Genomic DNA, 9,943 nt, shown 5'->3' on the forward strand with positions numbered 1-9,943 from the left:
ATCCACACGACACCCGCAGTGTCCCCTACGGCGATCGTCACGCCAGACGATCGCAACTCTACACCGTTCCGGTGTGGGAACTGCCGGTCGCGACGCCGCCATTTTGTTCCGAGGAACATCCCTGTCGCGACCATAACTGCCACCGAATCTGCCAGCCGTTACAACCCGTCGACGCCGGAAACCAGGCAATCCGGTGGACTTGTCCACCGAAGTCCTGGGTCCGTCAACAAACCCAGGAGCGTCGAGGCAGAAGGCGAGGAGAGGGCCGAGTACGTGCTGAAGCAGCTGACCGTCAAGCACGAGCGAAGAGCCGAAGAAGGTGTTCCGCTCCGGTGAAGTGTGTCCCGGATGCGTGGAGGCGACAACGACGGCGAGTAGCAGAAGCCGGCGAGAACGAGCAGCGGCAGCAGTGACAGTTCCGGAAAGGGGCCCCAAGGAAGAAGGAAGAAGAGGACGTGTGAGGTAGGACTAGGATAAGGAAGTGGGAAGGACAAGGAAGTGCAGCTTGAGTCTGCCGAAATAAACTGTCGGATAGTTCCGGAATAAAGTGGGTGTTTTGTTCAACGGTACTAGCAGGTGTTTTCCTTTTGTGCCGAATTCGGATTAACAGGCCGACCCTGAGGTGTTTTAGTAAGGGAGGTCTCATCATTGCTGGAGTTAGCCAGCCATATGTTATACTTGGCGCCCAACTAGAAATAGTTTAACTAATTCGTGCATGGGAATATCTGTGAATTATGAGCATGATGCCCACTTCTCTGGGAAAACGCCCATTATTCAAGTTCAGGACTTGACCAAACATCAAAATACAAACAGAAGAACAACTAATACTTGGATATTTAGGTCCTTTGGAGGGGTCTTGGATGTCTATGTGAGGAGGAACGACCACCAGACATTGACATAGTAATTGGTCGAAGATTTCATTGATAAATTTGCAAAATTCCAGAATGGCTTTCGTATCAGTGGAGTGTGGTTTCCTTCGTATGTGTTGAATGAAAAGACCAGGCAAAACAAATCGTTTATTTTCCCTACAGTCTGTGCGAGTTCACAAGCTTAGCCCTAGTAATTATACAATTTCAAATCAGCTCATTTAGGTATCGAGCGTGAACAAATTCTAGGTTATCAAATTATTTCGACGTGCAAAACCGTTTTACTAGGTAGTTCTTTACAATTTTATCCAATTTTTATTGGAATTCCATTCCAAATCTGGACTTGTGTTCCGGTGGGATGATGACAACATGACCGCTTTGGGTAGTGAACTCCACAGTATTTTGTAGTCCATTTCGCTGAATTATGCGTCGATAAATGACATCTAAAAAGAAAATTAAAGTATTTGAGTTAATAAACAGTGTTTTTGTACGAAATGGTTTAGTGTTGTGAATGTTTTAGATCTTGTGATCAAATTTATTGAAAGAGTTTTAATTTGAGTGTTTGAGTGATGAGTGATATTTGAATGAAAGAATGATGAATGAATGATGTACTAGAATGGTGAACTGTTTCACCAATTTTCCAACCCAATTACCCCTTGAGAGAATCAGAAAAAGAGCAAATCATCAAAAGAATATGAAACTGGAAAAATGAGAGATAAATCTGAAACAAGAGTTGATAATTGAAGTAAATTGCGAGAGCTTTCAATCAAAGAGAGCGTTTAGGGAGAAAGTTTATGTTGTAGTGAGAGTCGCTACGAGTATGTGTGAGTTAGTGGTAGGTTTCTGCATGACAAATGAAAGTTTGTTGTGTATGAGACTTGTTTTTAACCCAAGAACAAAATTTTAGAAAATCTGTTTTCTTTTTATTAAGATTTCCTAGACTTTTCTAGTACCTGTTCAAATTTGGTGTTAATGTTGTGAGGAGATAGGAGTTTATGTTGGTCGAGTTGGCCATGTGTTTCTCTTGGTGAGAAAAAATGTTGATACTCGGAGAGGCAGAGTATTGCGGTACTAGTTCACCTAAGTTAGTCCTCAAACAAGATTTTTAGAGCGTTTTGGGTCTTTTGTGTGTAGTTAACTACTCTGAGAATCGATGAAGTTAAAAGTCATCATTCGTCGAATTTTCAGATGTAGTGGACATGCAAACACAGAGACACCATTGATCGTAATGTGGTACTAGTCTAGGAAGACGATTAAGATCGTTTGTGTTTGTGAAGTTTGTGAAGTGTGTGTAGATGTAAATCTTACCTGTGTGTGAGATGTTTTGAGGACGATGTTCCTTTGTTAGGGTGGTGCGTTGTTACGGCCAATTTACCCTGAAAGAAGAGATGGAATTAGTTGAGCTGCTTTTGGTTAGATCGAGCAGTACAGTTTGGCAAATAGTTACCTTCTGTTAAATGTTCTTTAAGAAGTACTATTTCGTCCATTCAAGTACGCCAATGCTCATCCCTGGCCAAAGTAGTTGTGACTAAGTTCCAGTCCTTCGTAATATGCCACGTAGTTTGGTGAACCTGCAGGAGAAATGTTTGTTAGTGTCGTAGGACATAGTTACAGCTGTTATGCTGAAGTTGGATCCAGAAAGTAGAAGTTTTGAGCCTGCTCACACAACATCTGACGAGATGGTGAGACAGAGTTCGGTAATGTTACGGTAGATACAACAGCGTGCATGATCGTAAACAATCTGTTTGATCGTGTATTGCGTCTAAGTTGGTCTAGCCTGTAAAATGCGGGAGTAGTTGTGCCTCGAGTTAGGGCAACTTTTAGAGCAGTTTGGCTCGATGTTACTTGGTGGATTTTGGTTCAAGAGAGTGGTATCTGTTAACATCTCTTCTAGATGCACTCACACTGTTCCAACTATCGCTAATACCAAGAAAAATGCGTGGGAGAAAGGTAGTGTACACCTAATTACCTGTAGTTGTGAAGAGTTTGTACAAATCTTGTAAAAAAGTTGAATTGAATGTTAATTTATTTGAATTTTAGTTTGTTGCATGATTATTTATTGATTTGTACTGTTTTGTCCACAAATTTAGTCAATTTTCTGTCTCCAAACATAAATAGTGAATGAAAGCATAAAAGCATAAATAGAAATCACAGAACCCACATAATTTGCCTTCAGCATAATGACTTGGAAATACATAGAAGTTATCTGAATATCATGTGTCTCGGGAAATTAACCAAAATCATGAAATATAATAATCAATATCAATCACAACATAATTAAAGCACCAATAATATCTAATCATCAATTTTCACAATTAGGTTTGAGGTTATGAACATTTTTTTTTTCGTTCACTGTATTTGATGAACTACTTGATAAAAATGAATGAGATTCATTCACCAGCGAGTACTTGACCAGCATGTTGGTACCTCATGATTTGGAGAGTACTTGCTTCGCAATTTCTCAACTTTTTTACCAAATATTCCATCGATACTTACCATACCATTTATTCATGCCTCATTTCCACATATAAACACGTCTTTGACAGAGTGTGACAGATTCATTTGACAGTTCGTAAGTTTCCCGAACAGTGATAACACATACAGTTAAACAGTTTATATCAATTTATCGGAAAAGGCAGTACTAGATCGAGGTTTGATAAGATCTTGCGTACAATGTTGCATGAAAGTGCTGATGCACAAATTAAATTTTCGGTTAATATATGGAAATTTTTGGCAAATTTTGTTAGTATTATGCCGATTGGTATGTACATATTTTTATTTTTGTAATTATTTATTGGTTTAATTTGTACTTTGTTGTTGTCTTAAAATTTGCATGAAGATTACAAACATTTTTTGCACACAATCGTGAGAGCCATACACACACTGATACGAATGGTAATGATAACGAAGTAGAGTGGAAAAGGAGATCTTCGACACTAGCGCGTGTTGATGTATATCAACCGTCACTTGGTGTGACTCGATACGATTGTAAAAGAATTTATTGTGTAAATAATTATTCTGGAATTTGATTTTCTGAATTTTGTAAATATTTTGCATGCTGTAAAAATGTAGAAATTGCATGCTTGTTTGAATTTTAATTTGTAAATATTTATTTTGATTGACTTGTACATATATTTTTGTAATTTAAATGTTGTCAATGTCGGTTAATGTATCAGGATTGGAGTTCGCTGGAGACCGGAGTTGAAATATACGTTGATGGTCAGTAACAGGTTTCGGCCTTGAAACTGAGTGGAGTCGACTTAGGTTGACGATGATAACTTATGACCCCGACCCATAATCCCTGATATAAGTGTTGTCAACTTGTGTATGCAGACTTGACTTAGTACTGAGGTCTAAATATTCAACTATTTCCGGTTACTTTGAGTTAAAACACAGATGTGCAGTCATTTTTTGTTCTTGTTTCGTGGTTCAGAGGTAAGCTAGTGTTCGCAGTTTACAGTGAATAATATAAAATGAATATTCGTTCTAGTGTTTTCCAAAAAAAAATATTAGTTCTAATATTTTTTTTACCCGAGCGAGGGGAGAGTGTAACCAGTGGTTAGGTTAGCTTCAAGAGTGGTGAGACTGTTGTTCCGCAACGCGTAAATTAGCATGCCGAAAGGGAACCCTGCGAAAGCTGGAGAGCGGAACATCCCCACTCGAGTAGCGGTCCAACGCCAATGGACGCTACCAACGCTGCACGCTGGAGTAGTTGCGCTAGCCACCACCAGAAAGCGCCACGAGAAGGACAATGGATTCGCTAGGGCGAAATAGGATGAGAATGGGGCGAAATGGGAAGGATGGATGAGGTTGAGGAACGCTGGAGAATCTGCGCCATTGGATCGGTCACTTGCCTGGTGATTTAAGAAGTGGACGGTCGGACCAGTTACGTTCGCCGTCAAGTGAAAGTGAAGTGGAACCGGCGCGGAAGACCGGAAGAAAAGGGTCCGTCGATCGGAAGATCCGGACGAGCTGCAGGAGAACCTGCGCAGAAACTGGACAACCAGGTAGAGGACGATCCCAAAACAACAAATCCCCGAATCAGCCAACCCACCTCCTTTCCGCCATCTTCTAACGCTGTCCCATTGTGCCCTACAGACCCCTCGGTGTGTACGCTTCGCGTACCGATCGGCCAGCCCAACCCTGGGTGCCGGAAGCCCGTGTGATCCACACGACACCCGCAGTGTCCCCTACGGCGATCGTCACGCCAGACGATCGCAACTCTACCCGTTCCGGTGTGGGAACTGCCGGTCGCGACGCCGCCATTTTGTTCCGAGGAACATCCCTGTCGCGACCATAACTGCCACCGAATCTGCCAGCCGTTACAACCCGTCGACGCCGGAAACCAGGCAATCCGGTGGACTTGTCCACCGAAGTCCTGGGTCCGTCAACAAACCCAGGAGCGTCGAGGCAGAAGGCGAGGAGAGGGGCCGAGTACGTGCTGAAGCAGCTGACCGTCAAGCACGAGCGAAGAGCCGAAGAAGGTGTTCCGCTCCGGTGAAGTGTGTCCCGGATGCGTGGAGGCGACAACGACGGCGAGTAGCAGAAGCCGGCGAGAACGAGCAGCGGCAGCAGTGACAGTTCCGGAAAGGGGCCCCAAGGAAGAAGGAAGAAGAGGACGTGTGAGGTAGGACTAGGATAAGGAAGTGGGAAGGACAAGGAAGTGCAGCTTGAGTCTGCCGAAATAAACTGTCGGATAGTTCCGGAATAAAGTGGGTGTTTTGTTCAACGGTACTAGCAGGTGTTTTCCTTTTGTGCCGAATTCGGATTAACAGGCCGACCCTGAGGTGTTTTAGTAAGGGAGGTCTCATCATTGCTGGAGTTAGCCAGCCATATGTTATATCTCAGCAACTATAGGTCCGATTCACAATGTTAATATATGAAACATTTGTGAAATTTTCCGATCTTTTCGAAAAAAATATTTTCAAAAATTCAAAATCAAGACTAACATTTCAAACAGGCCAAACATTCAATATTACGCCCATTTGAAATGTTAGTCTTGATTTAAAATTTTTGAAAGTATTTTTTTCGAAAAGATCGGAAAATTTCACGAATGTTTCATGTTTCAACATTGTAAATCGGACCTATAGTTGCTGAGATATCGACATTAGAAAATGGTGGGTTGTTTGGGTGAGACTTAGAAAACATCAATTTTCCTGTTTTTTAACATTTGCATGGCAATATCTCAGCAACTAAGGGTCGTATCAACAAAGTCCGAAAAAGCAAAATATAGAGAATTTTCTCAACTTTCCAAAAATATTTTTTCCAAAAGTGGGCAAACATGGGCACTATTTTTAAAAAATGAAAAACTGCGACTATTTTCAAAAAAGTTACTTAAAAATGGCTATAACTTAAAAACGGTACACTTTATCAAAATTTCACTAAAGTACTTTTTGATTGCAAATTCGATTTTACATCGAAAAATGAAGTTGAAAAATTTTTGCGACCAATATTTCGATTTTTTTAAATCTGTATTGATTCAAAAAATCATAACTCGGTCAAAGATTTTTTGCCCATTCTGGAAATTTCTGAAAAGTTGGCATTTTATGTCCTCTAAAACATATCAAAAAATGAAAAAAATTAAAAATAGTGTTTTTTTGCAAATCAAGTTTTAGTGACAAAAAGTTAAATTAAAAATCACCAAATTTTTTTTTACCGTGTATCAATTTTTTCAGTGTAGTCCATATCCATACCTACAACTTTGCCGAAGACACCAAATCGATCAAAAAATTCCTTCAAAAGATACAGATTTTTGAATTTTCACATATCATTTTTGTATGGACAGCTGCCAAATTTGTATGGAAAATTATATGGACGAACTAATGATGCAAAATGGCTTCTTTGGGCATACCGAAGGCACCAAAAAAGTTTCAGCCGGATTAAAAAATACAAAAATTAAAATTAAAGAAAAAAGACCGATTCCGTAGAGAACTGCTCATAAGACGCCGCAAGTTGGTACTTCTCACCACACGATGCATTTAGTCTGCTACTGCTGGCCGGATTGGTAGATTGGAACAGGAGCATGATGACCACTTCATAAAGTGCTCCAGCTATTGCTGATTCTGGGTTTTGATATTTCACTGACACTACCTCAACCGCTACCACCATTAAAATTGTACAGGAACTCCGGTTTAAAAATTGAAATCGAACGTTTTTAAAAAAAATCCAATTCCAAAAATATGACAGCGGAAAAAAATATACGTCTGTTCACGCTCCCAGATTACTTCGATCATTTAAACATTTAAACATTTAAACATTTAAACATTTAAACATTTAAACATTTAAACATTTAAACATTTAAACATTTAAACATTTAAACATTTAAACATTTAAACATTTAAACATTTAAACATTTAAACATTTAAACATTTAAACATTTAAACATTTAAACATTTAAACATTTAAACATTTAAACATTTAAACATTTAAACATTTAAACATTTAAACATTTAAACATTTAAACATTTAAACATTTAAACATTTAAACATTTAAACATTTAAACATTTAAACATTTAAACATTTAAACATTTAAACATTTAAACATTTAAACATTTAAACATTTAAACATTTAAACATTTAAACATTTAAACATTTAAACATTTAAACATTCAAACATTTAAACATTTAAACATTTAAACATTTAAACATTTAAACATTTAAACATTTAAACATTTAAACATTTAAACATTTAAACATTTAAACATTTAAACATTTAAACATTTAAACATTTAAACATTTAAACATTTAAACATTTAAACATTTAAACATTTAAACATTTAAACATTTAAACATTTAAACATTTAAACATTTAAACATTTAAACATTTAAACATTTAAACATTTAAACATTTAAACATTTAAACATTTAAACATTTAAACATTTAAACATTTAAACATTTAAACATTTAAACATTTAAACATTTAAACATTTAAACATTTAAACATTTAAACATTTAAACATTTAAACATTTAAACATTTAAACATTTAAACATTTAAACATTTAAACATTTAAACATTCCAATATCAATTAACAAACCCAACTTTACACTGAACCTGTACAGCCGACGCACATGCAACGAACGCACCGTTACACCAAGTTACACTGAACCCGTGCGACGCTCCTGAAACGAACGCACCATGGTTCGAGCGAGCTGTCACTTTTTTTACTCGCGCGTGTCCGATCCTGTTCGTGTTGACGGTGTTTGCTGAAGTTTTAGGGGAAACCCGGATTTTTCGCGTTGAGGCGGTCGTTTAAGCCAATTGGCCACATCCGGCGATTGGCAATCAAGTTGCCGAACGCGATCCTAGTGTTGGTTGGACGGATGTTCGAAGTTCGAACTGGAGCGGCTCCGGGATGGCGGAACTTTGGGTGAGTATTTTGAGTTTCGTGAGGGTGGAAGGGAATTCCAAACAAAACAGCAGCGGCACTATCTGTTGCACTATCAGATTGCTTAATCACAGTGTTTGTTTTTTCTACTTTACAGGGACTTCTTCCACACGTTTCCGGCAGAAAAAATCTGCCGAGTCACCGATCCGGAAAAGCAAACTTGAAATTGTCAACCATTTTGGGTGAGTATTTCAGCTGTGGTGGAATTTTGCTTGGAAAACTTTCTTCTGATTTGTTGTGGGAGGGGAGAGCCACGGTGCGAAATCTCCGCAGCAGCAGCAGACATCTTTCGTGGCCTACTGCAGCAACATTTGATCTAAACAAACTGTTTGTTTCTCTTTTCACAGGGACTTCTCCCACCGGGTTCGCTATCGGGACACAACCCAACGGATGCGTTCGATTGGGAGAGGACCCGGCGCCTGCTGCGGTCACTTCCGGCCGTGTTTGTTCCGGATGGTGAGCTCGTCTCGCCTGGAGGCGAAAATCGTTAGGTGAGTTCTGTGTTGGGGCTGCGCAGCTCGGAAAACTTTCAAACGTCAAGGAGAAGGTCACGATTTTTTTTAGCGGTACGCAGCTGAAAATTAACAGAAACGGAATGTTGCGTTTCACGCAATTTGTTTTGATGAGTTAATCAAATAATTTGGATTTGCACATTTCAATGCAACTGAAAATTACAAATAAAGTTGTATTTAATGTAAAAATATTGATAATCCAGAGCTGCTCAACAAACCGAATCTCAAAACGCTGAATCTTGAAAGGACGAAAATCAAAAAGCAGGATTTTGCTTATTGTTCAGAATATTGGAAACCATAGAGAAAAATCATATTTTTTAAAAGAGATTTTCTAGGATTCAAATGTTTAAGAATTCTACAATTTATTTCAAATAATTTAAGTATAGAAAATCAGAAAATTTGAGTTTATAAAAATTCTAAAATTTTAAAATTACAAAATTGTGTAACCTAAAATGGAAAACTGTAACCAACAGATCGAATCAACTTATTTTGTATGAGTGAACTAAAATTTCACTCCAAAATAAAAGTAGAATTTTTCCTTCTTCGGTAATCTGAACCTTCGGATGATTGATTTTTCGATATTAATCAAATCTTGAAATAGTCGAGTTATCGGATAATCGAGTACGAAAAAATAGAATGTTTTTAGTATTTCTTTATATTTTTTGACAAAGAACTTTGTCCTAAGGTTTCTATACGGAGTGTCAATCCAAAATTTTCGCGAAGCGAAAACGTTACGTGACGAATTCCCCTCTCGGCAAATTTCCCCTCTTTTTGGTGCACGCTGGTTGGTTGAACAAACGTTTCCCAATCAGTCAATATAGAGACGTGAGATTGATGTATCTAAAATCACCCCCACTCTACCTCATAATTTTCGGATCGTCGACGCGGCAAAAAGCGAATAAGGAGATGTAGGAGAATGGGTGCAAAAAGGCGGGGCATACGTCCCCGATCTAAATTAACAAAACTCGGCTCGGTCGGTCCCGAAAATTCAGTCTGTTGCTGGCCGTCGACGAGAACACATCAGGAGCAGATGGCCTGGTGGCCCGTTTGCAGACGGCCTGGAGGCCCGGGAGCAGATAGCCTGGAGGCATGGACACGCCAAGACATGCCAGCCGGCATGAACGGGAATTGGAATTGGCCACCACTTGGAGTGGCCGGAGTCCCCGGCGGGTGTTCC

General features: G+C 39.0%; 1 long non-coding RNA gene across 1 annotated transcript; it reads right to left on the reverse strand.

Annotated features, from left to right (window-relative positions):
- Positions 1 to 998: 998 nt before the first annotated feature.
- On the reverse strand, positions 999 to 3,541 carry LOC119767609. The gene is made up of 4 exons (XR_005277612.1): positions 3,363 to 3,541; positions 2,314 to 2,437; positions 2,175 to 2,242; positions 999 to 1,309 (listed from the first exon to the last, which is right to left on the reverse strand). It is a non-coding gene; the product is annotated as an uncharacterized LOC119767609 (long non-coding RNA).
- Positions 3,542 to 9,943: the final 6,402 nt, after the last annotated feature.

Source organism: Culex quinquefasciatus, chromosome 2 (genome assembly GCF_015732765.1).
Source record: "Culex quinquefasciatus strain JHB chromosome 2, VPISU_Cqui_1.0_pri_paternal, whole genome shotgun sequence".
In the NCBI taxonomy this organism is placed as follows: Eukaryota; Metazoa; Arthropoda; class Insecta; order Diptera; family Culicidae; genus Culex; species Culex quinquefasciatus.